Here is a 27,909-nt window from a genome sequence, read left to right as displayed (position 1 = left end):
ATCACAAGGAAAAAAAATGATACTTAGTCCACAGATGGTGAACTACAGGAAATAATATCACTCTCCAGTTCTCCACAGGCTTCACTGCTGAACAACAAAAAACAAAGATATTTGAATAGTGCATAAAATGAGATCATATTCTACACTCAGACACGCAGGGACACCTAACAGACATCTGGTACCAGATTCTCATTGCTAATCCTTGGCAGGGATGGCTAGGAGATGATTCTTTTGTGTGTGGCCTCTGATGTCAAACTCCACAGAAATAAAATACATAGTAACATGCAACAAAATTCTTTGATATATTGAACCAGGACTGAATTGGAATTTTACTTTTCTCTCCAAGAAGTGTATTATATTAAATCAATATACCCAGACCAGTAGTGTTAAAGAAAAATGTTTTCAAAGATCAGAAATTCACCAGCATTATATTTCCAAACTTCTTCTCAAAAAAAAGATCTGATGGGATTTGATATACAATATATATTAAGAAAACTGGAATATTTAGTTGGAGAAAATCTTTGAAATTTTGGATATAAATTTGACTAAATTATGAAGGCAGTATCATGAAGCCCAACTCAAATTCAGGATTTTTTTTTCATGAGACTTTAATATTCTGCAAAGGGTTATTTGATACCAATGTCAAATGAAAAAGTAAGATTAACTTTTATCTATTTTTTGCTAAGTAGAACATTTGTTAATGAGGAAAGATATTAATGGCAAGTGGGGCTAATAGGTTTCATAAATGCAAGATAGGCACAGAATTTCCAGTGTGTCCCTTCCTGATGTGGTTATGGCATGCCACTTCTCTGAGTCTTAGCTTCTTCATCAGTAAAATAAGATTAGGGATAACCACCTCACAAAGTTACCGTGAAGATTAAACAGGATGCCATCTATAATCTGCCTTATAAATCTGCCTTACAAGAAGGTCTTGTAACACCTCCATATTCAAGAGTTGCTATTTGTGTTGTGGTGAAATGAGAAACAAGAAGGAAAAAAAGATTTACCTCAGTATCAGTATCTGTTCCTCTGACTCTGCTGTTCCTGGGGTAAATATGACTGAGGAAAGTACATGAATTCTTTTAAAATATTTTCCTCAAAGCTTTATTTCTCATTATCTCTAATATTGTTGCTTTAATTAGCATGGCATGTATAAAATGTGACAGTATTGTCTGGGGACAAAAGAAAGACTAGATATTTTTAAGTCATTATTTATTCTCTTAATCTTGATAGAGATTATCAAATTACTCCAGGGAAAACTATACTCTTTATTTTGTCATAGATGATACATAATGGTTTCTGATATAGATCAAAAGAATATGAAATCTACAATTATAAGCTACTTTATCTTGATAGAGACATTTGAACCAATTCTATATCTACTTCTGTGTAGATAAATTTATTTCAACATTTAAGTTACTCAGGAACTGTTTCAGAAGAGTGACAATGAACTTCATAAACCACACATGGGGACTGTAAATCTTGAGAAGTAAGTAAAACAGTCCTGCCAATGGTATGGAGTCCTTGGATAAGGAGCACAAATAACTTAGCCATTGACTGCATATTATCAATAAAACTCTTCATTTTAATATTATGTATTTCTGAGGAGTAATTATATATGTTAACGTGCCTAGACCATGTAGTGCCCAGATATTAGGTTAAACATTCTGGGTGTTTCTATAAGGGCATTTTTAGATGAGAATAACATTTAAATTAGTACACTTACTAAAACAGATTGACCTCCATAATGTGGGTGTGCCTCATTTGAACAAAAGGTTTTACCCTACTCCCTCACTCCAAATAAGAGTTCTCCTGATTAATGGTCTTCCTGCTGGGATATCAGCTTTTCCTAGCACTAAAACATCTGGCTGACCTTTGAACTTGATTTGAAATAGCTTTCCACTTTGAACTGGGACATTGACTCAGTAGACAGTGTTCTCGCCAGACTCCGTAAGTGTGTGAACTGATTTCATACATATGTATATCTATTTTCTCCTATCGGTTCTATTTCCCTGAAAAAACCCTGAAAAATACAATATTAAAACTTCACCAATTAAATTGAAATATGGAAAAGAGACCAACTCATAAAATTTTCCAAAATACCAACTAATTTTCTCAATTAGTATATCTATATAGAATGGTTAAGATTTAGTGCATTTAAATGCCTCAAAAGTATTGGCTATGGAGAGTCATAAATGATTGACTCTTAGGAAAGCAAAATTTTAAATTTTAAGATGTGATCATATGAGTTGCAAATGTGCAATATTATATGCATTAGAAAAATATTTTTTAAAGATGTTAACTATGGAGAAGAGAAGAAATGGGCTTAATTTACATTGTAATATAAATACAGTGGTTTGTTTCCATTTGTTCCTCTTATATGGACAATAACTTTATGTCCTTCTTAATTCCTTGAAATTAGGTCAATTTTCTTGGTTTAAAAAAGTGATCAACATATACTAAAATCATACCACAAGCCCTATGACTGAATCTGAAATTATGAAAATTATTATTCCTTCATAGAACTGGGCTTATTTTTCTTTTCCAAAAAATTGGCAGGCAAATATGAAAAGGAAAGTAGATTTCAGATGACGTGTAAAACAGACTCTAGAACCTCTCCCACTGTTTTTGGTCATGGTGTTACTCTTTTTTTTTTTAACCCATTCCCCCATTTTCACTATTATTCTACCTTATTTGGCTTTAGAATCACATTTAAAAGACCCAGTTTTCCCTACCTTATCAATTATTATTCTCTATAAATTGTAGTTGTTGTCTTAGATTCTCCAATAGATATTGACTTCTAATCACAATCTACTTTCAGCTAACACTGTAGTACTTCATAGACATTACAGAATAGTCAAATTCTCCCTTTATGTTTCTTAAAATATTGCTTCTATTCAATTCACCTATGCATATACTATAATCACTCAGTATACTTAAACAGTTACCATTAGATCAATTAAGATCTTACTTCCATTTATTCCATTTGCTCCCATCCTTTCTTTTTGTAGAACCTATAGCATTTTTTTTCTTCCGAGTAAACTTAACATTTCTTTCCAGGCATATCTATTGACAACCTTCAATTTTTAATTATTTGCGAAAATCCTTACATCTTCATTTTTGAAGAACAATTTTGCTAGAAAGAGAATTTTAGATTGGTGGGTTTTTTTTTTCTCTTAAGCTTTTAGTCATTTTACTTCACTCTTCTGATGTGAAATCTACTATAATTCTCATCCTTACTCTTCCCTATATAAAATGCTTATTTTTCTCTGGCTTCTTATAGTCTTTTCTCTTTGCCTTGTTTTCCTGAAATTTGAATATGATATACTGGGTTGTAGATTTTGTGGTATCCTACTTTTTTGCTGAGTTTCTTGAAACTGTGGGTTGATGTCTCATTAGTTTTGGAAAAGTCTCAGACATTATTACTTCAAATATATTTTTTACTCTTTTCTCCTTTCTTCTCATTCTGGATTATGCATATGTTATACATTTTGAAAATTTCCTCTGGTTCTTTGGATATTCTGCTCTGTTTTGGTATTTTTCTCTCTGCATTTCAGTTTAGAAAGTTTCCACCGACCTATCTTCAAGCTCACTGATTCTTTTCTCAGCTGTGTTCAGTCTACTGGTAAGCCATCAAAAGCATCTTTCATTTCAATTTGTGTTTTGGATTCTTTCTTAGAATTCCCATTTCTCTCCTTAAATTTCCCATCTGTTCTTGCATGTAACTTTTCCCATTGGAGTTCTTAGTAATTTAGTTATATTTATTTTAAATTCTTTGATAATTCCAAAATCTGTATCACATATGCAAAATAGTTCTTATACTCCCAAGCACTGCCTCTTCAGACTATAATTTTCTTGCCTCTTAGGATGCCTTGAATGCTTTCTTTGACAGGTGAGCGTGAGGTGACAGGCTGAACATGTAGTGTGAGGATTTATCTTACCTGACTAGGAGTTAGGTTGTGTTTCAAGCTTGCTCTAGTTCTATTACATTTTCTTTCCTCCTGTGTTCTCCCAAATGTACTTTAGCTGTCTGAATTTTTTCTCCTGTCTTTTTGTTTTCATTTTTTTTTAAGTTCCTTCTTTAAAGATGGCTGAACCTTGTATCTCTTTTTGCCATAGGCCACTGTTTTTATATGGAGTCTTGTTGATATTGTGGCAAGTGGAAGAAATCTACAATACTCTCATTAAATGTCAATCTTCAGTGGGCCTGCATCCTTAGACTATAAAATTCACAAGTGTTCCTCAACTTTTATTTGTCCCTTAGGTAAGACAGGTGGGCTCCAGGCAATCAGAGTTAGATATGTTCCCTCCAATAGTTTGTATAGTGCTCTGCTGAAGTCTTATCCACTACTGAGTAGGATTTTATTTTGGAGAACATTATGGAAGCACAGTAGTCTCTCCTGACCTATGGTTTCACGTATTGCTATTTCAGTTTCCTATGGTCAACTATCTGAAAAAACTAAATGGAAATTCTAGAATAAACAATTTATAAGTTTTAAGATGTCTGCTGTTCTGAGTACTGTCATAAACTCTTCTGCTGTTTGGCTCCATCGTACCTGAGAGGTGAATCATCCATTTGTCCATGAATCATCCATTTGTCCAGTGTATCCACACTATGTATGCTACTAGCACTTAGCACATATCCTTGTTATCAAACTATCACTTATATTCAAGTAACCCCTTACTCAGTAAGCTAACACTGTGTCACAATGCCTACATTATTCAGCTTACTTCATCTCATCACACAGGCATTGCATCAGTTCACATCAGCATCATAAGGATGATAGTGAGAATAGTGAGATATGTTGAAAGACCATGCTCACATGATTTTCAAGGCAGTATGTTGTTATAAGTGCCATATATCATTATTAATTATTGTTGTTAGTCTCTTACTGTGCCTAATTGAAAAATTAAACTTTATCAAACATATGAAGTTATAGGGAAAAAAATACCACATATAAGATTTAGTACTTTAGGTATCCACTGTGGGTTTTAGAATATATCCCTCACAGACAAAGGAAAACTAACATATTTCTAAATATTTACTTTTACCCTTCTCTACCATAACAGGAGGGCTTTTTTTCCCCCCTTGGTTTTCCATATTATAAGCCTAGTAGAATTCGTGGAAGTGAAGTCCATGAAAGCACCTGATTTCCCCTAAAACTATAGCCACCAGGAATTTCTCTCTCCTGCACATGCATCCTCTATTCATTTATCAAAGTTATCGTTTAAGTGTGCCTGCTTGTCGATGGCTTCTGTGACTTCTGTTCCACATAAGCTGCTGGCTGTGACTCATTGTTTTCAAATGTCTGTACAGAGTTAATTTTGTTGTGCAGAATTTTTAAAAGACTGCATGACCTTCATGATATTAGTTCATTTTGGCTTTATTGATGATTTTGTTTTTCATTCTAGTTGTTTTCTCTAAGTCTGTCAGATTATATCTAATCTCTTTATTTTGCTTATCCTCTTTAATATCCTGCACTCTGTCTTTGAGGATATTTTTTTCCCACAAAGCTGACTTGTGATCATTAATTTCTTTGTGAGTATAGAGAACACTATGTCTAAAGATTTGGAGGGAGTTAACTTTTCTTTAATGTTCATCATTCAGTTGAAACAGCTTTGTATTGGACTTGTTTGTTCCTTTAAGGTTCTTATTTTTCTGTGATGGACAGTTCACTCAAGGCAACATTTACAGAAGAATTGAGAAGAACATTGAGGTAAAGGTAAGAGTTGGACATTTTGGTTTGTATATTTTTCTTTAATAACACTCCCACAAATTCATGACCTCCTCATCCCTGGGGCATACCCTTCTTCTGTTTTCCAGAATTGCCCTGATGAGGGCAATAAGAGGTTAGTGTGACTTTGGTGAAAAGCTCATTCAGCCTGCATAGATGTAATGATTTGTCATCTATACTTCCTCAGCTGTCTCTGGTCAGCACTGAAAAAGCAAATTAAACATCTCTTCCTTCATCAGCTTCCCCTCACTTTTTTGCTATATTAGATTGGGATCATGTAAGGATACTTCTTGTTTCATAGAATACTACTGCACTTAGATCAAAGATATCTTAGAGGAACCTTCCAAGACTATGTTTAGAAAAACCTGCAACCTATTTGAGGCCAAGGAGGTATTGTTCTATGTAATCTTGCTCATTTTGACACATATTTTATTTTGTATATATTGCTTATTGATCATGATTGGCAGTTGCAGTCATTTTCTATTTTTATTAGGTTATTATCAGTGGGTTTTAAGGAGAGTAAAATAAAAAATCTTTGCTACATTTGCAACATCAAGGGAAAGCTTGGGTAAAGACTTCAATATCCTGTAATATATCTTCATCCACACTCTGAATTAATAAACAATTAAAGTGAAAACAGTACTCTATGCAAGATCCTTATCCTTACCATTCCAACCAAAACTCAATCAGTTCTTCAAAGAGGCAATCTAATTATAAGGCTCTTATGTATCTTCAGAGCCATTGCATTTAAAAGCACATAAAATTATGGAATATAAATAAATTAATATATTAAAGGGATTTATATTTACATATTAGGAATATTGATTAATGATATGTTAATATATCATTACTAGGTAAAAGGAATATATAAGTATTTATTCCATTAATATTCTAGTAAACAGATACACAGTTCTTTGCTTATCCATACTATTTGATATACAACTGACATGTTTTCAATATTCTGATGGCCCTTTTTATTTTTTGACATTGTCTCATTAAGTTGCTGAGGCTGGCCTTGAACTTGTTATTCTCCTCCTGCTTCAACTTCCTGAGTAACTGGATTATAAGCACATAGCACCATGTCTAGCTACTATTATGCTTTTTGAACACTATTGTTTATGAGTGATTTTGCATGCAAGTATTTCTGCAGGGCAAATTTATAGCCACACTGAAGGAGTTGTCATATTTATTTTTTTAAGTCCTCATCTATAAATACCTAACTATTAAAACATAAAATTTTGTCTTGTAAATTGGGGACAAATAGTTTAAAGACTTAAAATACAAGGACAGAGAGAAGAAATAATCCATTGAGATGGTCTATTTTGCAAGTATAGTGTGAAAATAAAATGTAATTCCATGGATATTAAATAAAAGTTAAAATACAAACCTAATAAAAACTACTTTTAACTCATGTCAGGAATATTGCCACTTTCAAGACACTTTTGAATTATAGCTAGTTATTTGTGGCAAATTCACAAATGTCATGTGTAATTATGACATAACCTAGGGAGTAAATTAAATTCATTTAGTAAGTTGATAAAGAGCTCAAGTCCTTTTACATTATTGTCCCAGATGAATCAAGGCAGTTAATCAGGTTTCTACAAATGTCAGACAGGTAATAGACAGCTCCCATCAGAAGAATCAACCCTTACAAACTATTCATTTTTAAAACCATTTCTCATTTATGACAGTCATAGGAAATTCCTAGCCAGAAATGCTTTCTATTTTAATTGACTGAAATTATTCCCATGCAAAATAAGGACTATAAAATATTCAAGAAAAATAATTATGAGAGTCTTTTGAATATATTTTAAATGTAGATAGTGATGGTTTAGATGGTCAGGAAACTAGGCATACTTTTTATTTCTTTTTTTCATAACGATGGGAATTTAAATTAAAGTTTAAGTTATATAATAATTACCTGCAGCTACAACCAGCGGAGAGGGGAAAGCTGCACTTAGAGGTAATGCTAGCAGTTTGCTACATGAAGAAATAGAGTTGAAAACTAGAGTTTATGCTGAATATGTTTGCATAATATGCTGGTAGTTACTGAAAACTAGTGTGAGGTGCATTCAGAGGAACTGAGATAGGAGTCTACCAACCCTTCCAGTATATCTGATAATAAGTGTGGAAAATGGATGAGTCCTGGTCATCGGTGATTCTGCAGAGTCCACAAAAGCCAAGCCTGGGAAACATTTGTCGCCAAAGGGGAGGATGTTATCAGACTTGTCTCTCAGTTCTGATGCTAACAGTCATCAGAAGTCCCAGGACAATGGATTTCCTGGGTGCAGCAGAATGTTTCTAGCACTGTGGTGGTAAGATAGCTGCAAAAAATGTTTCTAGCCTACAACTTTTTAGTGCACAATGAAACCTCTGACAACTCACAAGCCTTAAACAATTTACAATGCCCCTATAGTTTAACTTCTGGATTATGAGACTTTAGATACTTTAGTTATGTTGATATGTTTATATAAAAATCCATGTGACATTTATTATTATTCCCATTATATAAATGAGGAATCTGAAGTTTTCCTATCCAAATTTAAACTATGACATATAAAACTAGAACATGGACTCTAGCCACTCTCAACTGCATTTACTCAATGAAGATTATATACATCTCATTAGTAATGTTAATGATGAGAAAGCCCATTTTATTCCTTTATAAAACAGTGGAAGAACTCACAGTTCAGTTTTATATTCATATTTTTATGGTATTAACTGTTTTAAGCAAAGTCCAGAAATTATAACAAGCAGAAATTCTCATGAAAGTAAATTTTGTAAGTAGGATGTAATAATATTCAATTCTAGTAAATGTTTCTTTTGTCCAACATATTCTTCTTGAAGATTGTGAAATTCTGTATTGTTTACCAGTACATTGGTATAAATGAAGGTCAAGTTGAAGTATAAGTAAGATAACTTATCTTACTTATGGGGCTACTACCCATTGGTCAATGATGAGTTCTATTCATCAGACTCAGATTTCTGGCTATACTCTGTTTTAGTTACCATATCATTTGGGCAGACTATGCTGGAGTTTTCTGGTGGAAGGTAACATTGCTTTATCAGTTACTAGATCAACATCCTGAGGTAATGCTCATACTTGTTGAACCCAGGCATTATTTCCAACTCAGATCACAAGGCCACTTTTTTTGTTAATTCATTCAGCAAATACTGTTGTCTCACTAATGAATGAGGTATATATATATATATATATATATATATATATATATAAATACATATATAGTTATGGGGTTAATATATATATATATAGTTATGGTTTGAATGTGAGGTGTCCCCCAAAGGGTCACATGTGAGACATTGCAGGAAGGTTCAGAGGAGAAATGATTGGGTTTCAATAGTCTTAACCCAATCATTGATTAATTGAAGTGGTTGGGTGTGGCTGAAGGAGGTGGGAATTGGGGCAGGGCTATGGGGTATATATTTTGTATCTGGAGAGTGGAGACTCTCTTTCTCTGCTTCCTGTCACCGTGATGTAAGCTGTTTTCTTCCACCACTCTCTCTCCTGCCATGATGTTCAGCCTCACCTTGAGCCCCAAGAGATGGAGCCAGCCTTCAATGGACTAAGACCTCTGAAACTGTGAGCCCTAAAATAAACCTCTCCTCCTCTATAGTTGTGTTGGTCAAGTCATTTTGTAACAGCAGCAAAATAGCTGACTAAGATATACAATATATATATATATATATATATATATATATATATATATATATACATATGATGGGGTAGCTTGTTCACCTGACTGTAGTGGAGCAAATATGAGTCCTTTGGTGAGTATTCACATAGAACACAAGTGTTGGCACATTCTGGGTTTAAGAGGTTCATTTATGTGACTCTTCCTCACATATTCTTTGTAAGTTTTCTGCTTTGTCCCTTCAAAAGCACTGACTATTGACCAAACCATTAGTCGCTCATCATGGATCATGATTGATTTACATCTTAGTATCTTTTATTTTGGAGCAAAGTAGACAGATAAAAATGTGAAGTTTGGAAGTTTCTCATTTCCTAGTGTCCTTCAGCGCTTTATGTGAGTGAAGCTGAAATGGTTCAACGAAACCATTTATGGCAAGTGTCATCATTGTATACTAACATGTTTAACCGGTTTAACTGATCCACAATGTTTTCCTCTGAAGAGTGGATGATTAAAAGTGGAATGTATGATTACATGAATGCTGTGAATCTACATTGTGTACAACCATAGAAATGGAAAGTTGTACCCCATTTGTGTACAATGAATCAAAATGTGTCTGTAAATATAAAAAATATTTTAATTAAAAAAATAAAAATAAAAGGAAAAAAAAGTGAAATGTAGACTAATGAGGTACATCAGGAGTATGAGCCACTAACTTCAGCAACTTATTTGAGCCTTCAAGACCTGCTGTAATCCAACTCATATATTATTCCATTACCTGCTAACATGCAGCTGAATACACGTGTGTGTGTGTGTGTGTGTGTGTGTGTGTGTGTGAGTGTGTGTGTATCATTTGGGATTCATTTTTTATTTAGTGATAAGCTCATTTGGTCATATTGAGTACTGAACATTTTTTAGGTTCTATCATTTCTTAATAGCAAACCAGCAATTATTTTTTAAGATGAGAAAAAAAAAAGTGCCAGAAAAGATAATTCTTTGTCTCAAAATTGCAGGTCTATGATTATTCTACAGGTTTTTAAACAAATTCCATAAAGCATTCTGATATGCCACAGGCTCACCAAGTATCATTGGATCAGCTGGATCTAAAGGGAAGGTGACAGAATTCTTTGCACAGTAGCCTGAACCACATATAGAATCAAATGCAAGGATGATAGCTTTATCAGTTTCTTGATAAATAAATAGACCACAACAACATACTAAGCATATGACTAGGTATGTCAGGCCTTAGCTATTTTTTGGTTGTAGGGTATGTGAGAAATAGCAATTTGTCTTTTACTTTAAAGAGAATATAATAATGTGCTTCAGAGAGCTTCAATTCACAATGCTTTATGAGGAAGCACTCCTGGTTTTGTGAGGTTTATGTCCCATTCTTTAGCATGAATTTTTGGTATCTACTCTAGCCTACTATTGACCTATCTCCATGTTGTCATCGGTATCATGAATCAGTGGGATGCTGTGTGGAATGGTTGTGTGAATATTTTGACATGGAGTTAAAGAACTCATGTGAGTAAATTAAAAGTGATCAGGTAAAATAAAAGGAATGGATTTATATATATAAGTATACATATAAATTACATATATTATATAGTATACATAAATATATGAACATATATTTCTATATTATATATAAATTATTTATATATATATAATTATCTAAGAGCAAATCAGAAATTATTTTTGACAAGTGTCACCATTGTATGGTAATATATTTAATCTGGTTTTACTGACCCACAACGTTTTTCTATGAAGAGAGGATGATAAAAAGGAGAATGTAGAAAACTGAGAGGAAGCAGGAGTATGAGCCACTAGCTTTAGCAACTTAATTGAACCTTCAAGACCTGCTTTAATCCAACTCATGTGTATTCTTACCTTACCTTCTAACATGCTTCTGAGTTGTGGTTCAGTGGGGTAGTGCTTGCCTGGCATGTGTGAGGCCCTGGGTTCAATACTCAGCATCACATATAAAAAAGTAGAATAAAAGATCCATTGACAACTAAATAAATATTTAAAAAAAAATGTCTACTATCTCAACTGTGCCTTGCATCTTGTTCCACCTGCTGGATCCTGAATCTGTTTCCCAGGGTCTAAGCCTCTACCCCATAAGAGTCTACATAAGGAATAAATAGTAGTTGTAATTGTATATATTTTCTGATTGAGCATATGTCTTTGAAACATTTCATAATTAAGACCAAATCAAATGTTTATCAAAATCAAAGGGTTATATAATGAAAAGCAGCAATTTAAGTTGTTCTCATTAAAGGAGAGGCCATTTAAATCAACATGGTACAGTGACTCATGAATATATTTTGCTGAAATTACTGTGTAGCCTCACTTAGCAATTCAAAATTTAAATTTGCCTCATTAGCTGATAGATTTGCACTTAGTGTCAAATGCAATTATAAAATTGAAATTGTGGAGGTGATAAAGCAGTCCTTTTTAAATGAACCCTGGGATCCTTTTCAGTTTGGCTCACTGAAATCAATTCCAACCCCTTTCTTTCAGGACTCTCTTCCTTCTGGATACTGTAAGTCTGAAATTCCTATATCACTTTACAGTTTATATCTTATGTCCTATGTATATCCCAGCTCTTGCTGAGGTGAAACACCTTCTTGAGATACAAAAAGTCAACATGGAATTCCATTTCCTACATCTTCCCTGCTGTTCCTCACAGGGATTTTCATGGACCCATCAGTATTTCTGTGACTTTAAAGCAGGAGATCTAGTGTCCAGTGGGCACTAGACTTTGATTTTGTTTTAAGGTCAAGATTGAAAAATTTCCACCCAGCTTATTAAGCTTTCTGATCCTTAGATCCTGGTAAAGGTAGTTCATAATGGGGTGGCAGCTTCTCTATTTCCCAGTTTCTGAGTTGAAACAGAGATTGTATTTTCTTTGGAGACAGCTCAATAGTAATATTTTGGGAAACAACCTAGGACATATTGCCAGTCATCTCAAAGTACTCATAAGTGTCTAGTCATCTGTATTAAATCTTTTTTCCCCTACCAAGCGTGGTGGTGCACACCCGTATTCCCTGCAGCTTTGGAGTCTGAGGAAGGAGGATCACAAGTTCAAGTCCAGGACCTTAGGGAGGCCCTGTCTCAAAAGAAAAAATATAGAAGGGCTGGGGATGTGGCTCAGTGATATGGCATTCCTGGGTTTAATCCATGGTACAAAAAAATCAAAACAAAATAAAACAATATTCTTTCCCCTTATCTTCATTTAATGACATGTGTTGGGGCTAGGGAGATAGCTCAGTCGGTAGAATGCTTGCCTTGCATGCACAAGACCCTGGGTTCGATCCCCAGCACTGCCCAAAAAAAAAAAAAAAAAAAAGAATGACATGTGTTTGTGTACCTACATATACATACATATCTCTCTATATTTATATACATATATAAATACATAAATCTGTATGCATATACACACATTTTTTTCTAATGCAGATATTTATATTAGCAACCACCACAGGTAATGATGTGTCCTGATTTAAATGCCTGTCTTACTATGTATCATCAAGTAAATAATATTTTTGTTTTCATTCTTACTCTAGCATGTTAGCTCTATTCCATTTTATTTTTAAATTATTTCAACCACTAATCAGCAAGAATCATGCATATTAAAATATATTATGAATAGAAACCAAAAACTGCAATCAACATTTGAGAACTCTGGTACCTGAAAAACATTTTACAAATGTCTTCAAATAAGCAACCAGTGGAGACAAAATTCCTGGCTAAGAAAGTTTATAAAGGAGTGTTGGTAGCAGCTGGCCTATGGAACATTTGCAAGAACATTTGTGCATTTAGATTGGGCCAAAAACAAACATTTGTTTGTCATGATAGAAATAAACATTTTAATTTAGGCAGTGTTTGACACCAAAACAAGTGTCTTCAAATAAAATAATATTTAGGAAAGTAAGACTCATATAAATATGTTTCCTTGCTAAGTAAATATTTTCCCAATGCAGGTGTTAATGTACATGCTAGGTAGGGTGTAGGTGTCCTTCTTCATGGAATACAAGGGATATAAGTCCTTCCTTTTCTGTAGCTATTTTCTGTACTTATTTTTTATGGAATAGTAGGAAAATATGGCTCAGTAAAAATAACAGATAATATAATTACAAACAAGATGAATAATATTTATTATTAACTGACATGGAAATATCTTTGTTAAATAGAGTTATAAAGTTTAAGCTTGCTCCATGTTGTAATATTGTACTGTTAATGTTAGGTGATACAGAACTTATTGGTTATATGGAACATAACATTTACAACCAAAGCCAACATCTTAAATTTAATTACACATCCTTCAAAATTCACAAATGGTTTTGAAAAATGCATCTGCTAATTTACCCACATTACCTCAAATTTCAGCTGAGAACAGAGCTAATGAAAACTGCTTTCTTGTAAGGTGACTCTTGGATCAGAATGCGTGATGAATTTCTTTGTACAGAAGCTCTGGATGAAAGCCCTATTAATTAGCTATACTGGGCCTAGGAGAGGGCCCATGGTATATCAGTCTTTTCTATTCTCAGTCTCATTTTCCACATTCCATGGAGCATTCTGGTTGCAAGAAAACAGCTAGGTCAAGTAAACTGGGAAGAAATTTTATTAAATAAATATCTATGACTTAGAAACCCTAGAAGTAGGAATGAACTAAGCAAGGGCTGAAAATACAATTTAAATCACAAATAGGTATTAAAAACGGCTGCTAAGAGTTCAAAAAGCACTTACATCATTGAAAAACTAATGGAAAAGCTTGTTTTCCAAGAACTTTATAGCTAGCTAAACAATTATCAGGAATAATATGAGGAAGTAAAAAACAAAACAAAACAAAACAAAAGTTATAGGAATTTACCACTTCAATGAAGTAATTCCAAAAGGATAAAATTCTTACAGGAGGAAATGAATGTCTGCAAAGAGCTGGAGAGTCAGCTTCCCAGTTCACTCTTGTGGTTGCTACAGTCTCAGGTCCTCACTCACTGCTGTCCAGTGGCTCCAGAGTCTTCTATGTGAGTATCTGCATAGAGCTACTCACAGCATGGAAGCTTTCTTTCCACAAGACTGACCCCATAGAGAGAAAGGAAGAATACCACCACTAGGGGAAGCCCCCAAAGCAAAACAAACAAAAACACAGTTTTTATAGCCAAATATTTTAAGCGACATTCCATTACTTCTGCATGAGGCTTCTAACCCCCTCGCTAATGTACTGAGTACACTGTGTATTGCACTTCACAAGACTGAATACTAGGAGGCAGACAACATTATGTGCCACCTACAGGCAGGTAGCATAGGGTTTCAGAGTTAAAGAAGACTCAGTTGGATCTTCATGCACCTGGGTGTGTGAAGTGGACAATCCACACTGGAGAAGTCAGAACATGTTCGTTCTTGCTGGCAGTCCTGCACAGATGTCAGAGCCTGTGCAGAGCATTCACATAGGGAGGCGGCATGCACAAGAGACAGAACTCAAAACGGGTGGGAAGGACAAATAACATAAGGGGAGAGGGAGGCAGTTGCAATCAGAGCTTGGATGCATAAGAAGACTGATCATACATCAGGAGTTATATTTAAAAAATAGGAATCAAGTTTCTGTGCTGAAGACGGTATCTACAGACAAGTAGAAAACTATTCAATTAGAATGGTGATATTGTTGAGAATTTATGGATTTCAATAGCTATAGGTAAGAAATTATAGATAACTTTATGAATATAGATTTAAATATCAATATATATATGCACATGCACTTTCCCTTGTTCTGTCCATGGACAGTGTTGTACAGCAGCAAGTTCCCAATATCAATAAGAAATTTATCCACTATGTATGGTATATATAAGTGGTATTTTCTTCCAAAAGCAACCATTTCCTTGCAGAAATGATGGAATTCTGAGGAAGGTCAGGGAAAAGACAAGATGAGCCTGGAGCACCCAGTTAAACCAGAAAGTAAGGAAGTATTCAGAGTGATGGGGACATGCCAAAAGGACAAAGAACGTAGACAGAATGGGCCTCTACTGGCCAGACCTCAGGGAATTTGAGCATCCAAATAAACAACAGTGGATAAATGAGTCCATACTGATATAAATATATGAATAAATTGAAAGTTTGAGGAGGAGTGGGATATCTACATAGTTTCAATTAAATTTCATAAAAATACTAATAAATAGGAAAAAGAGTAGCCTCACCCCACAAAAACCTGATAGACTCTACACAGATCAAATGTTCTTAGTGATCATCAATAATTACATGGCAAATTCAACTTGTGAGCTGTGTATCTGCTAGTTTGTAATGAGGGTGTCACTTCTGTGATATTCTTGCCAAAGGGGCATAATCTGAATCTAAGAGGAGAAAACAGCAGATGCACCAAACTGAAAAACAAGGTACAGCATAACTAGTCCAAAGTCCTCAAAATACGACTAAGTCATGAAGTGACTGTTACAGATTGAACTAGATTAGATAACATAACTAAATATGATGTGTAAATACAAGCATGACCTCTTTGCTTAAAGGGCATTATTGGTACAACTGATCAAAACTAAATCATATGCCTGGTATGTTAATGAAAATATCATTGCTTTGATGACTACAATGTGGCTATGTGGTAAATACACATTTTATAGGAAATACACATTAAAATATTAAGTGGTGATGAAGCATCAGATCAGCAATTTACTCTCAAATGGTAAAAGAGATGAAGGTTCTTTGTATTGTTCTTGCATTTTTTTCTGCAGTTTTCAGATTGCTTTAAAATGAAGTTTATTAAAAATAAATGATTTAAGAAGCTTTTGCTGTCAATTTTAAATTTATTGAAAAGTGATCAAGTATGTAAGTTCCACACATTTTGACAGAGTGGTTACTAATTATTGTGGAAAGAGGCCTTTGTATGAAACTTTTATATAGTCCTTAATTATGTTATTCTTATCTTGTTTTCTTAAATATTTTTGCTTGTTTGGTCTGCTTGTTAGGTTGACTGCTAGTAAAAGTAGGTTAAAGGATTGCTCTTTTCCCTTTAAATTATGTTGGTTTTGTTATAAAATTATGAGATCACATTAATTGTCTACAAGTTTGGGATTAATATTCTTGGTGGTCTGTGTTTTTATAATTTATCTCTGTTAATGCATTTTGACATGTCTTCCATTTTGCATTATACGAACATTGCTATTCTAGCTTTCTTTTAATTAGCACTGATAACACTTCGTGCCTTATTTTTCAGTTTTAATATAATTATGCTTATAAACAACATTGTAGATATTTACAGCCCATTTTATTGCCATGAGTTTGTTCATATTTTGCTATAATTTATGTTTGCTTTTTGACTTATTTATGCTTTCCTTGACCATGTTAATTTTCTTTGTTTTTTTTTCCCTATTTCTTTTTCTTTTCTTTTTAATTTTTTTTTAATTTTTAGTTTTATTTTATTTATTTTTCTGTGATGCTGAGGATCTAACTCACTGACTCATACATGTGAGGCAAGTGCTTTACCACTGAGCCACAACCCCAGCTCATCCTTTTTTTTTTTTCTAACATAGGTTTATTATGTTTACTTTAATTCCATTTACTTTCTATATTGTTTGAATGTAAAATACTCTGTCTCCATTCTTTTAATAATTACAATTAATTTTCCACCTTTTCATTTGACTTATATGTCTCCCTACTGACAAATATATCAAGTATTATTTTTGACCTCCTCCATTATTCCTTATGCTATTTGTATTCAGAACTTTAATTATAACTCTTTTAGTATAAAATTATTTATAATATAAAGTTATTTATATTAAAATGGTTTACCAGACTCAGAGCCAAAGCTCTGATACACTTACTAACTGAATTTTTGGTCACGTCTTTTTTTAATCTCCATTTTCCTTTCCTCCATTATTTAACTACTTTTTAAAATTGTAACACAAAAATTAATACACCATTTTCCTGGTCTTTCATGGTCATAGAGTATTAGAAAATTTGAGTCACCCAGTGTGAATATTTTAAGTTGAGGTTGTAAAAGGCAAGAACTTCTTGGTTCAGCTGCTGTTCTCCAAACAAATGTCTTGTCTGAGGTTTATTTAATACTATTTTTTCCTATTTTATTTTAATTTTTTGTGATAATTTTGACTTAAAATGACCTCTTAAGCCAATATTGATGACATGCTGGCCGTATTCCTCAGCACAAAAATGCTCTAGTGTACCTTATGGAGAAAATTCATGTACTAGATAAGCTAAGTTCAGGTGTGAGTTATAGTGCTGTTGACTGTGAGTTCAGTGTACATGAATCAACAATACTGTATGTCCGGTAGAGGGAAGAGGAAATTCACTCATCTGTACAGAACAGCACTCTGAAAAGTGTTCAATCAAGGTCATGTGTGTGAACTCATGAGAGGATGACAGAAAAAAAGTGCAGTGGACAATGTTGCTCTGAGGTTGAAACCCGACTAACTTAGGTTCTCACTTAGGCAGGGTCAAGAAATGTTAAGCCCTTTTCTTCTGGCCCCTAAGGCTTATTCTCTCTAGTTCCTGTGGCTGACATTTCAAAATATGATAAGACATGAAAAAGGTTAAACTTATAGGACAGGCAGGATTTATAAATCAGGAGGCTGTAGGAAACAATTACAGATATCTGCAAGTGTTATACACAGGAAAGACTTGGGTGGAAGAGTAGTTTTTCCACACTGGTGAGTCTGGTAACTTGCACAGGGAGGTTGACAAACTTACATGAATACAAATGACATTTAATTGATGAAATTTTTGTGACCAGAAGCTCTCAGGAACCTAACTCTGCATGTCCTCTCAGAAGGATATAGTTCAGTATCTATTCAGTCAATGTTTGCAGCAACTTTATAGACTGTAACTACCACAGTAATGAAAAATGGCTGTAATTTTTCCACAAGTATATCATTTACCAGTACTTCCTTCAGTGAGACTCTGATAGTTGTTTAGTGTTAAATCTGTGTCTGAAATATCTCTTCTATCTCTCACTCATTTGAATAATTGCTAATCTGAAAATTCTAGAGTATCAGGTTCTTTCAGGAATTTGGACATGTTTTTCTGTTTTCTCTATTGTTACTGTCAAGAATTTTCCTTTATTTTTGGAGATGTACTATTCAAGAATGAGTGGCATGAAGTACACTGTCAGGGACCAGCTAGGAAAAGAAAAACAGAAGAAATGAAGCAAATGTGGCAATATCTTAATCATTTTTGATCTGGTTGACGGAAGTACGGTATTCATTTGACATTTATTTTGTACTTTCAGTATCGAAGAATAGATTTTTTAATGTTTTTAAGAAGAAACATGAAAGCAACCTCTCATGGACAAACATCATAGCCTATCTCAGGACACAAACTTCAACTCACATATCTAACTCTCTGCCCTTGGTTCCTCTTTTGTTTCTGATGGTCAGAGATTGTTTTTTCTTTTGGAATAAGCTATGTATTATTTTTATTATATATTATTTAATATCTGCATCACAAACTCAAGAATCTTCACATTTTCTTGTTCTGCCATCTTACTGGAATAATTCATTTTAAAGAAGGGAAATTCAAAGAAGAGACAAGAAGCAAAAACTATGAAGGAAGGTAACCAGTAGTATCACCAGAGGAAAATTAAAATAGAAGGTGTCCACTCTCAATGACTTTAAGACACCACCAGCAGTTGAAGCTTTTATAATGGAAAAAGTTCTAGGCTTCACATAACAGAAAGTATCCAACAAATCAATAAGATGATCAACAAATTAATAAGAAACCTAAGTAAGGGAAGGGTTAAGAATCATAGAAAAAAGAAATCATGTTAGATAATCCTCAGATAAAAATCACCTCAGGTACTATATTAATTAAGGAAATTCAATTAAAAACAAAATTAGAGTACTTTTTAATATATCATGTGTGTCGGTCAGATTATAGTCATAAGTCCAGAAAATACATTGATTGTTTTATTAGATATTTCATAATGTGCAGAATCGGTAACTAGATAGTGGAGGACTTAAGCACAAGAGGAGAACAAGAGGCTCTCTTATAAGAAACTGCTCCTGAATCAGTTGCCACCTCATGGTTTGAGAAACAAATGAAATGCTTTGAAGTACAAGAGCAAAAATATTTGAAGCAGGTAACTTTAAAAACTAGGAATGATTTCTGAGGAAGGATCAACCTCCTGGTTGGTGCCTGGTATCTGAAGATAAAAAGAAGCCCCTATATGAGGAACTTAGACCTCTGGTGCTGTGGTTTGGACAAATGTCTCCTAAATGTTCACCTACTGAAGACCTGGTCTCCAGTCTCTGGTACTATTGAGAGGTGGTGAAATCTTTAATAGGTGTAATCCAGTGGGAGGTCTTCCAGTCACTGGAGGGGATGTACCCTTGAAGGGGATATTGGGACTCTTTTTTTTCTTCTGCTGCTGCTCTTTTGTTCCTGGCTGTGAAGTGAATGGTTTTGCTTTGTCATGTGCTCCCACCATGACATGCCACCACAGGCCCCAAGGAACAGGGTCAATTTCATGGACTGAAAACTAAAACCATGACCCCCAAACCTTTCCATTTTATAAGTTGACTTATTTGGGTGTTTGTTACAGTAAAGGAAAGCTAACTAACACACCTGGGAAGGAAGCCTGATTCTGCTCTAGTCATGAATAGAAAGGGAAGCTTTGTGGAGCTGTGTGCAGACCTCTTGGTGTGCTACTATTTCTGGGAAAGTGTGATAGAGATAGTTTGGGAAATATGGAATAAATGTGAAATAAGAACCAACCACTATTGTTTGTGTTGCTGTTGTTTTTGATGCTGACAGAGCAACATGTGCATGGAAAGGAGCAAGATCACTTTTCTTCCTTTTTTGGGGGATTCTTTTAGTGTCTTCTATTAGCAGAGGGTAGCCACTCCCAAAGTAGAATGTGGAGCCAGTCCCAGGTACAGTACCATAAGGTAGATTTGAAACTAAAAGACTATAACTTAATCACCACCATAATAAACATCAAATGAGCCAAAAATATTAAAATCATTTTAAGATCGGATGCGGGTAGCCAAAAAGGAGTCAGACCAAAAGTGGCTGAACAAAGCTTTATTGGGATTGACTCTCAGGAGGGATTCACCAGCCCGCCAGAGTGAAGGGCTGGGGAAAGTTGTGTGGTAGCCCAGATGGGGTGGAGTTTTATAGTCCAGGATAGGTGGGGGAAGGCTTGAGAGTTTAGTGTTCCCTTGGGGTTGGCTGGAGACTCAGTTGATTGACTGGCGGTTGGGAGGCACCAATAGGGCTCTGATTGGTTGTTCTTTGGTGCACGGGCTGCCTGATGCCCTGCCCCCATCCAGCTGCCTCAGATTGCCCTAACAACCATTATAATAACAATTGTAAAGGATGAGACTCTTAACTTCTTTTGGAGTTGCAATGTAATTTGAAATGTTTAAAGATAATTTGAACTATCCAATATAAAATTGGAAATCCTCTAATACAACATACTTTAAAGTGAATTTCCAATGTTTGATTTGCATATAAGGAGATACCTAAAAGATGTTTATGGTACTTTCTTCATAATAGCTAAAAAAAAAAAAAAAAAAAAGAAGAAAGGAAAAAGGAAAAAAATATATATCCATACATAAATGATTAGCATATATGTTATCACATCTATAGAAAATATACATAGGCTGAGCATCCATTCTCATTCACAGAGGCCAGATTTGAACACTGAGTGTTCATTAGTATATCTATAGTGCCTGTATCCTTGTCCATGTGCAGTTGATTATTATATATTTATTAATAAAAATAGTCTCCAAAATATTAGCAAATATTAAAAGGACTATCAAAAGATGCCATTAATTCTAAATAATGGTAAATATAAGCATATCTAAAAATATGCTGAAATGCTACAAAGTCACATATAAAACTATGAAAATTATTGGTACAATACAATGAGAGAAAAATCTACATCAACACAGTCAAGTCTTTTTTCGTGTGTGTTTTAAGCTTTAAAACTATTCAACTATTTGATGTTCAATTTCCTATAGAGCTTCCTGCTAGACTTATCAAACAGAATTCTGGCCTGCTGTCATCCCATTGACACAATTGTCACTGAAATTGCAAAGACTCATTTACTTTAAATAACAGTAGAAATCACAACATCTGGTAGAATTGTTCACTTTAAGTGCCAACTCATGCTGAGTACTACGATTGCTTATTCAAAAATGGAGATAATGGAGGAGGGTAAGACTATGGGAAATTCCTATTTCAATATTAGTTTAAATGAATATTATAACTAAGTGTTAATCTCTTACTAAAATTTTTCATGTTCTAAACAATAGTAACATATTATTTATTTTGTGAGACATAAAGTGGTTTTGGGTAAAGAGCTGAGGATTTAACTGTTAGTTAAGCTGCTGTAGATGGTCGTTATGATTTAGATGTCGTTTCTCCCCAAAAGCTCTTGTGTGAGACAATGCAAGGTTCAGAGCACAAATGATTGGGTTACATAGCCTTGACCTAATTAGTGAATTGATCCCTGATGGGATTAACTGAGTGGTAACTGGAGGCAGGTGGGATGTGGCTGAAGGGAGTCTATTGAGGCCTGGCTATGTCCTTATATATTTTGTATGTGGAAAGTGGAGTCTCTCTGTCTGCTTTCTGATCACTATGTGAGCTGCTTCCCTCTGCTACACTCTTCCACCATGATGATCAACCTCACCTCAAGCCCTGAGAAATGGAGTCAACCCTTTATGGACTAAGACCTTTGAAATTGTGAGCCCCTAAATAAATTTTTCTTCCTCTATAGTTGTTCTGGTCAGATCTTTCAGTCCACAGCAGTGGAAAAAGCTGACTAAAACAATTGTGAACACATGCTTCTTTGGAAATATTCTAATGTTAACATGTAGCAAGGATAAACAAACTATTAGAGAAAATTAAAAAGGTAACAGACATAATCATACTCATAAGTATCCATCCATGAAAATGTGAACACTTTGTGATTTAAGCTCATCCTGGAACTCAAATTCTGTAGAGCTAATGGGAATTAAAAGTGCCCTGTTCTCTGCATACACGAAGACACACACATACATACACACACACCCTTCAAAGTAGTGGCAGCGGGGAACCAGGCTGTATGCTGTAACATAGGAACTTAAATGGGTCTAAAAGCTACTCCCATTACTAAGCCCATGGGTTAAAAAAAAAAAAAAAAAAAAAAAAAAAACTATACAGAGAAAAGCTTAGGTCATCAAACTTACTTTTATAGCCAAACCTGGCCTAAGGTATCTGTGAGCTTGAGAATCTGTGATATCCTTAATATGAGCTAGAAAAAAGCATTCTGAACTGCTGGTGTAATGTCAACCTTTATAGTATAGACCCCAAGATGGGGTACATGCCAGGCAAAGCCCCTTAAAAAGTGTTGGAGGGATAAGACTTTGCACTGAAATTCTAAAATATTCAAATAATGCCATATAAATGTTCTGCAAGTATGTTTTCCTACTCTGGTTTTTTTTATTATGCCATTTTATTTTTATTTTGGTATAGTCAAACTTTTCTATCATTTCTTTATCATTTGTGTTTTCTCTCTGAGTTTTGTTTCAGCAGCTTTTCCCTGCCCTGTTCTAGTGTGTTTTGTACATTGAAACAAACCAACACAGGGTTCCATATAAACTCTCAAAGGAAATAATGGTTAAACGACAAACACTGTGGAGAGGGAGACAAATGTAGGAGTTTTAAATAGTCCCGCAATTAGATAATCATTGTTGGAATAATTGGAATTTGACTCTACATCTGAAAAAAGGTTTTGTAGACGTTTTTCTCTTCAGGAAGCAGTTGGCTGCCTGAAAGAGCACAGAAACCATACACTTTCATAACCTTTCATAGAATTTACCTTTTGGGATAATTTCAGGCTCTGTCCTATTTTCTAATATGAAACATCCCAAATAAACTACAGTTACTACCCATTTATTCTTGAAAAAAGCAGCAATTGGCCCAGTGGTGTAGAGAATCATTTTAAAAGAATGCTGTTTGTTGGAACTGCGAATTTTTTGATAGTGCTCCAAATGCCAACTGCAGACATAAAAACGGTATTTAAAGACCGTACTTGTTTCCCTTTCTTTCTTTTTGGTTACTATTATTGGACTAATAGAGAATAAACTTTGAAATTCTACAAATATTTTGTAGCCTTTAAAAAGAAACAAGTTTTTAAGAAATGCAACTTTTATAAAGCAAGACTAGAAGTTGAGGAAATAAAAAGAGGGTTGGGGATGTGACTCAGTGATTAAGTGCCCCTGGGTTCAATCCCTAGTATCAAAAAAAAAAAAAAAAAAAAAAAAAAAAAGAAAGAAAGAAAGAAAAAGATTGTTGCGAACTTTGTCTATTGAGGCACATGACCTGCAAACTTTAAGACAGATTTCAGTTTCTGAGACCTGTGTGCTAATTATTGAAAAGTTCAAGAGAACGTTCAAAGTATTTGTAAGGAAGCAACTGTAGTATGTAGTCAATGCATCTTGAGCAAAGATATACAGGTATCTGTTTTTCTAAATAAGCTACAAATACAAAAGCATGATACAAAAGTTGAAACCTTTTATTGAGTAAATATTCAAAGTGAAATATATTCTACTCAGAGGTAAGCATTATTAGAATATTAGAACTTTTGTCATAGAAACATAAACAAAAATAAGATAAAAATTATACTCTGGGGTAACATTTATGCTAATTCAGGCATCTTCAAACAATGGAGAAACATAGTAGAAGAGTGGAAAATTTTCCTGAAAGTAAAGAGAAATACTATAAGAAGAATCTATTAATCTGTTGATGAATGGGACATATCTTTCCTATTTTTATATATGAATACTTGACCAATGTAACTACACATTTTGTACAACCATAATAATGGGATTATACTTATCCTATATATGTATAATATGTCAAAATATACTCTATCTGTATATCATGTATATCTGGAAAGAACAAATAAACAAAAAAGAAAAAGGAGGAGGAGGTAGAAGAAGCAAAAGAAGAAGAGGAGGAGAAGGAGGACAAGGAGGAGGATGAGGAGGATCACCAGGAGGGAAGAAGGAGGGGCAGGAGAAAAAAGAAGAAAAAGAGAGGAGGAGGAGGAGGAGGAGGAGGAGGAGGAGGAGGAATGATCATCATCATCAACTAACTGAAGGAAACACAAATGAGTTAGGATGCCCAAGGTCACACTCAGAACTCAGCTTGGAGAAAAAGCAGACCTCCTGTTTCTGGACCTAGTGTTATGTCCCTTGAGTTTAATGGATGATTGAGCTTTTATTTTATTCATGGAATATTTTAAGTGTACAAAACAAACAACCAATATTTGAACAAATATTTTTGTTCCTACATCCAAGTCTTGACAAATATAATATTTATGTGAAATCTTTCTTTAGCCAAAATTTTATCATCATTTACTTTGTAATGCGTTCAGAAAACATGTGCTTTTGTTTTGTGAGTATCTGGGTTTTCTTTATTGGAAAGTGATAATGATGTTTTCTAGACTTCTATATTCAAAATGGTATGCAAATTACTTTTTTTTTGAGGGGGGGCACCAGGGATTGAACCTAGGGGCGCTTTACCACTGGTTCACATCCTTAGCAATTTTTTAATATTTTATTTAGAGTCAGGGTCTCATGAATTGTTTAAGGCCTTGCTAAGTTGCTGGGGCTGGCTTTGAACTTGCAATCCTCCTGCCTCAGTCTCCCAAGCACCAGGTTTAAGTTACTTTCTAATACTGATAAAAGTCTACCTAGAATCACATTCATTATTTACAAGCATACCTTATCATCTTCAGTTGTATCAATTCTTTAAAAGTCAACAGGCAACACTATGTATTCATGGATAGATTCTTACTTCAACAATTACCCAAATTCAAAAAAGCATTACTATAAACTACAAGACTGAAGGCACATTAATTTATGTATCTGAAGTATATAACATTTACTTTATGTGCATAATTACCTCTTGTTTCTCTAGCTCAGTCTCCATTATCCAGAAAGCACAGATACCTTCTCCAAAATGAACCTCGTGTTTTTGTTTTTATTGTGTAGTGTCTCTTTAATTATTTTAAAACAACACCTGGTTGGTAGTGACCTTGAGCTTTAGGAAAAGTAAGATTGTATATGCTATATAATTTCACTATTATTTTATCACTTAGTTTCACAAGTGGTACTTAAAGCTGAGAACAACTTTAAATCTTTTTTACGTTAATGCAAACAAAACTCATTTTATAAAAATTAGTTATTAATTTCCTTTGGTATACAATTATATTAACCATGCTATTGCAATAAAACATGTTTTATTACATTATTACTAGTAATGAAAGTATATTCATTTTGGGGAATTAATCTTTTCTATAGAGTCTTAAAATTTTTCAGCACCATATTTCACTAATGAAATTAGAGAACATGGAGGAGAAACATCCTCTAAAACTCACCTCAATCATTCATTAAATATAAAGATTTAAGAGCAAAACACTAAGACTGAGAAGAGTTTGCCATCATTTCAATCTTCCACCTTCTCTGAAAAAGAAAAAAAATATTAAGGAGACATAAAGGTCTATTTCTAAATATTAAGGTTAGAAATATTGTGCTATAACTTCATCGGGCAATGAGCTAGGTGACACATTTCTGGAATCCAGTTTAAAAGAACAGAGTATTTATGTCTATTTATCATATGAATAGGTAGTGAGGCAGAGGCAGGCAGAGACATTAAGGAGGAAAGTGAATCACATATGTAGGAGACTGTTCTTGCTGCCCTTCTGCTAATCTAACTAGAGAAATAAAACAACTTGGAGAGGTTATTTGCAACCACTTCATTGAGAAAAAGATATGCTTTAGCATGTATTTTTGGGGGAGGGTTATAGAGGAAAGCTTTATAATTTTTTTTTAATTTTTTTCTTTTTGGGAAGAGGTATAGAGGAAAGTTTTAGAAGCCTCCTGAGCAAGAGGATTGCAGGCATGGGTGATGATACTAAGCCGAATCCTCACACTGATATTTAGTACTATCAATTTGTTCATATATAACATAAAAATAATATGAGAGAGAGTCATTTTTAAAGCATAAGATAGCATGCAAATTTCAGCACTTTTGTCCACTAGTATAATTACACTTAAACATACAAGAACTGGGAGGTACAGATAAAAGTAAGAAACTATCTAAAACATTGCTATACATAGGTTAAGTTTAGGATTTTTCTTGAAACATAAACAGACTTTTGATGAATAAAAGAGAAACTGATTACTCCATTTCTGGATACAAAACATTAATCAAGAACAGTGGAAAATTTGGAAATCAGCAGGTTGTCTTCAGAAGCAAAAGAAGAGTCACATGAATGGAGTGAAGCTGCATGCTGAGAAAGAGTAGAAAATTAGTTGGAAGACTAAGAGGGCTCTGTGCAAGATCCTGGGGCAATGAGAGGATGGTGTATACACTACTTTGTGAAGTTCTGAACTATGAATTCTGGTAGGAGGTTAAAAATGAGTCAACAGAGGGCTGGGGAGATAGCTCAGACGGTAGAGTGCCTTGTAAGCACAGGGCCCTGGGTTCAATTCCCAGCACTGCAATAAAAAAAAAAAAAAAAAAAAAAAAAGTCAATAGGCAATTGACATATAATATTGTTGTGGTAGTTTTAAGAGGCTACAAATTCTTTGATATTACTACCATGAAGCAGTATAGACTGACTCTTCCTCCTAAATCTTTGTGAGTGGTATGACTACCAATTCAACAGAATAAGGTGGAAGTCACATTTTACCAATTTTCTGGGCCCAGATATTAAGAGATAAGCAGTATCCATTTACTATCTCTGGAAACTTCAGTTTTAGAACTCAGTTGCAATTACGTGAAGAAACCCAAGCAGTTCCTTGGTAAGATCCATGCAGAGAGGAATCCAGGACTGCAAACAATAGGCAAGGCTGATATCCAGGGCAACGAACGGCAAGGATCGGCTTACCAGGCATGTAAAAGAGCCTTCATGAAAGTGGCTACTCCAAGTTTCATTGATTCAACAGAACCAATGCCACAGAAAGCAGAGCTAACCTTTTTTTCACAGAGTTCCATGCAAAATTGCAGACTCATAAGACACATAAATGAGTTGTTATCTTAAGTCACTAATTTTTAAGGTTATTTACTACATAGAAATAGACAACCAAGCTGGGTGTGGTGGCTCACTCCCGCAATCCCAGTGGCTCTGGAGACTGAGGTAGGAGGATCACAAGTTCAAATCCAGCCTCAGCAACAGCGAGGCACTAAGCAACTCAATGAGACCCTGTCTCTAAATAAAATACAAAATAGGGCTGGGGATGTGGCTCAGTGGTTGCATACCCCTGAGTTCAATCCCAATACCACCCTCCCCCAAAAAAAGAGACAACCAAAACAATCGTGTATATTAGATGTTGTGAAGCACAAAGTACTAAAGGATTTAAAAGAGACATTTTAGAACTTAAGCTGAAATATGAAATTCAACTAAAATTTAGTCAGAAGAACTGGGGAAGTATATTCTAGGCAAGAAGAATCAGCATGCCAAACTCAGAAGCACATAGAGAGAAATGAAAAATCACATTTTG

Source organism: Sciurus carolinensis, chromosome 1 (assembly GCF_902686445.1).
Source record: "Sciurus carolinensis chromosome 1, mSciCar1.2, whole genome shotgun sequence".
In the NCBI taxonomy this organism is placed as follows: domain Eukaryota; kingdom Metazoa; phylum Chordata; class Mammalia; order Rodentia; family Sciuridae; genus Sciurus; species Sciurus carolinensis.
This window is presented reverse-complemented; position numbering follows the sequence as displayed.